Source organism: Triticum urartu, chromosome 3A (assembly GCF_056163025.1).
Source record: "Triticum urartu cultivar PI428250 chromosome 3A, HENAU_Tu73, whole genome shotgun sequence".
Taxonomy (NCBI): domain Eukaryota; kingdom Viridiplantae; phylum Streptophyta; class Magnoliopsida; order Poales; family Poaceae; genus Triticum; species Triticum urartu.
In genome coordinates this window covers 28,918,957-28,923,524 of record NC_141875.1, presented here as the reverse complement: position 1 = coordinate 28,923,524, position 4,568 = coordinate 28,918,957, and positions in this window count along the sequence as shown.

Sequence of the window (4,568 nt, the reverse complement as noted above, 5' to 3'; positions counted from 1 at the left end):
ATGTAGTATCCCCAGAAATCATTCCCTTGTTCCTGCCACAACCACTTTACAAGAAATAGAGGTCAATCAAACTGATAAACAAGAATGCTAAATGGTATTGATGAAACTAGAGCTTGAATCACTAGGAGATGCGCGGAACATGCTACTATAGTACTTACTTTCGGGTGTCTAAATTCCAGCTCCTTCGGCAGTCCCGGAACTGTTTTGGTGAATTTTCTCCAAACCCTGCCGGACAAAGAAAACAATTACTTGATATCAGGAAATGAACAAAGTTGCTTATATGGTGGATAATGATCGATTTAACTTACTTCTTGAGGATTTCAGTCATGTCCGCATACTCCTTGGGATCTTTTCGTTTAGAGTCCAAGACGGTTACTACTCCCTGCTCAAGCTTAATCTCTAGGAGAATATAGTGGTAACTGCACACACATGCATAACTCATGAATTACATTACTATAACCTTGACTAATATATAAGGGAAACCGAATACGCACAAGACAGTAACACTCACCTGAAGTTGTAAGGAAAGAGTATTATATCTTTGTTTTGATTTATTACGAACGATCGTAGCAAGCTGGCCTCAGTAGCTGCGGCATGAAGTTTAACCTGAGTTGCATCTATGAGATGTGTGTTAATGAACCCAATATCACCGACTTGTCTTTTCTTCAATTCGGCGATCTTCAATCTGCATAATATAGCGAGGATGATTATAAATACATGCAATGAAAGAGCTAAGCTATATAGAGAAACTTAATGACAGAAGTAGTACTACTTACAGACAGTATCAGGCGACCGTTGTTTTATCGAGGGCCAATTGATTGAAAAACTGATAGAACTCCTCAAATGGATCAGGCAACAGATCAATTCCAACGAGGTCATGCTCCTTTTTAACTTTCACATACAAGGTACTCCTCCCCCCAGAGTCTCCGCAGATTTTCAAGTACCAATCATGCAATCTTCGCATCATCGTTGATAGAGATCTTTCATCTTTGACGAGAGGCTTCCCGTACTCGTATCTTTGTATCTGCACCTCCATGGGTTCATAATGTACTTCGTCGGGCAGGTAATCTGCAAGATTGCTATAACCGGGCACCATCCTCGGATCATTATCGACGTTGTGGCTAGGCACCTTGAGCGGGGGGCACGATTGCTTCGCTTGTTCGCCGAGCTGGGCAATTTGTTTCCCAGCTCGTCGTTCTTTCAGCCTTTGATCACTGACAGTACTTCCCGACCGCTCCGCTTCGGCAAATTCCTTTCCAATAATGCGGTCATAGTTTCCTTTCGGCGAATCAGACTTCGGTGGTTTTGTCAGGGCAGCCAGAGTGCGCTTCACTTTCACCCGATCTACCTTCTCCTCCGGAGGTGGATGTTTCTTTGCTTTCACCCCTTCAAAGAATTTCTTCACTTCTTCTCGCGCGATCTCGGCGTTCTCCTCCTGGGTCCTCTCGTATGGTAACTTCTCTGGAGTCTTCAGAGAAGGACCGAATCTGTATGTCCTCCCGCCTCTGGTTGTACTGCTAGACGCCGACCGAGCAGACGTAGCGGTTGTCTTCTTTACTTGCTTAAGAGGCGGAGGAGAAGGACTACGACGCGCCGGAGCAGCTGGAGCGGCGGCAGGTATCTTTCGCCCTTGCTGACGAGGCGGAGAAGGAGGAGGCTGGCTGCTCGGGCGCGTCGGCGCAGGCGGAGAAGGAGGCGGAGTGCCGCCACGCGTCGGAGAAGGAGCCGGCCGAGGGCCCTGATCGTCACTCGCCGGAGGAGGAGGCGGTGGAGGCGGAGTGCCCTGACTCGCCGGAGGAGGAGGAGGAGGCGGTGGCGTCCAGTTCGGAAGGTTGATGAGCTCCTTCCGCCATAGGCATGGAGTCTGAGCAGACCCCAGCCGAGTCTCCCCTTCACCGGTAGGGTGGTCAAGCTGGAGGTCCTCAAATCCCTCCGTTATCTCATCCACCATCACCCTAGCATATCCTTCTGGAATCGGCCGGCAGTGAAAAGTTGCGCCGGGTTCAGTAGGAAAAACAGAGCCAACAGCCGCCTTGACCTTCAAATTCATCCATTGCGTCATAAGGTGGCAATTTTGAGACTCCGTTATAGCATCCACGGGATAGCTGGCAGGAGCCGTCAAGGCATGCTCCGGCTGAAGCAACTCGGTGGAAGCCACGTTGCTTCTGCGCTGAGATGGCGGGGTAGCTTCGGGGGAGGCTTCGGTAGTATGTTTGCTGCGATTTGCTTCTCGTTCCTCTATCGCGTCTACCCTTGCTTGCAGCGCCTGCATTTGGGTCTGCTGCACTTTTTTCCTCCTCTCATGGGATTTGTAACCGCCTGCGTCCGGAAACCCAACCTTCCATGGAATGGAGCCTGGCGTGCCTCGTGTCCGTCCAGGGTGCTCAGGATTCCCGAGGGCCATTGTGAGCTCGTCGTTCTCTCTGTCTGGAAAGAACGTCCCTTCCTGCGCTGCTTCGATATACTGCTTAAGCTTACTGGCTGGTATGTCCATTTGATCGTTCGTCCAAATGCACTTCCCTGTTACAGGGTCCAGTGTTCCGCCAGCCCCGAAGAACCAAGTCCGGCAACGGTCTGGCCAATTAATTGTCTCTAGTTCGATCCTTTTATGAACCAGATCATTCTCAGTCTTGGACCACTTAGGGCGGGCTACGAGGTAGCCACCTGACCCCGTGCGATGGTGAAGCTTCTTCTTCGCAGCATTTTGCTTGTTTGTCGCTGACATCTTCTGACTCTTTTCCGATGTCTTGTAGGCCACAAATGCGGGCCAGTGATCTCTTATCTTCTCATATCTGCCCTTGAATTCTGGTGTCTCGTTATTTTTGACAAACTTATTCAGCTCTTTCTTCCACCTCCTGAATAGTTCTGCCATCCTTTCGGAGCAAAAGACTTGATTAATTTCTCTTTAACTGGGTTCTCTGGATTATCCTCAGGTGGTAGGGTGAAATTTGACTTCAGCTCAGTCCAAAGATCATTTTTCTGCATATCATTGACATAAGACACCTCAGGGTCTTCTATAGCCGGCTTAAACCATTGCTGGATGCTTATCGGGATCTTGTCCCTAACCAGAACCCCGCACTGAGCAACAAATGCGCTCTTTTTCCGGAGGGGTTCAATAGGTTGGCCGTCGGGCGCGATTGCTATGATCTCAAACTTTTCATCCGAGCTCAACTTTTTCTTCGGGCCTCGTCTCTTTACCTCAGTTGTGCTCGATCCGGAGGGCTAGAAAAAAGAACAAAGACTTAATTAATATGTGTACATACCAAAACAATGAATGCATCAATCAGCTAGTCAGCATAGGCTTAACTAATATATATACCTGGCCGGACTCGGTTCGGTCACCGGAGCCGTCATCACGGTCTCCTTCTTGCACCGGCATTGGGTCATCGGAGCCGTCCTCATGTTCTTCTTCTTGCACCGGCATTAGGTCACTGTAGCCAGCTTGTTCACCCTCTCCTTCCAGACCATCGGTTTCGTTGAGAAACAACGAGCTGGCATCACTTCCTTCTGCGGTTATGTCCCTCAACAACGCTTCTTTTGTTGCTTCGTCTAGGGCGGTGTCCATAGTTTCTACAAATATTTACAACATGGCAATTATTATTCAAACATGACAGATGGATATATTAGTGCCAAACGTAGAACTAGCTACCTAATCATAGTAAGCTATCGGGAGGGGGTATATATCAACAACGACGAGACTACATCTATGTCCCTCGACGACCCTCGTTCCCGATAAAAAAAAGAGGAAGAAGAAGAAAAATAAGAGGAGAAGAAAGAATAGAGGAGAAGATCTCCTCTATTCTTTCTTCTCCTCTTTTTTTTCTTCTTCCTCTTCTTTTTTTATCCTCTTCTTCCTCTCATGTTCGATAGGATCGCCGAGGGGTCGGGAGGTTGCGTAGTGTCTCGGGATTCAACAAAACCATGTCTTCATCATTAGGCGAAAGTAACATGTGCATGATGGTACGAAGCTCTTCAAAGTTGTTCTGGAACGGACTCCCAGATAGGATAATCCGCCTTTTGGTACAAAGTTCAGCAAGAGCCTTCCGAATATCGCTATTTGGAAGGCCTTTGCTGAATTGGTACCAAAAGGCGGATTATTCTATCCGGGACTCCATTCCAAAACAACTTTGCAGAACTTCGTACCAACATGCCCTGGTTACTTCCGGCTAATGATGAAGGCATGGATTTCTTCAATACTTTGACACTAGGAAACCTCTCTCTACTTCCGGCTAATAAGAATAGGAAGAAGAAGAAGAATAAGAAGAAGAAAAGAAGAAAAAAAAAGAGGAGAAGAAGAAAGGAATAGTGGAGAAAAGAGAAAATAGAATATATTCTATTTTCTCTTCTTCTCCACTATTCCTTTGTTCTTCTCCTCTTCTTTTTCTTCTTTTTTCTTCTTCTTATTTATTTCTCCTCTTATTTTCGGTAGAGGAAACCCTAAATAGCTAGCAAGTATCGTGGGTGTGAGATACATGTGGCCTTCGGTGTCGGACACTACATCCACGTCCCACAAGTGACGTGGGCGTCGAAGCCCGCGCCACTTGTGGGATGTGGGTGTAGTGTCCGAC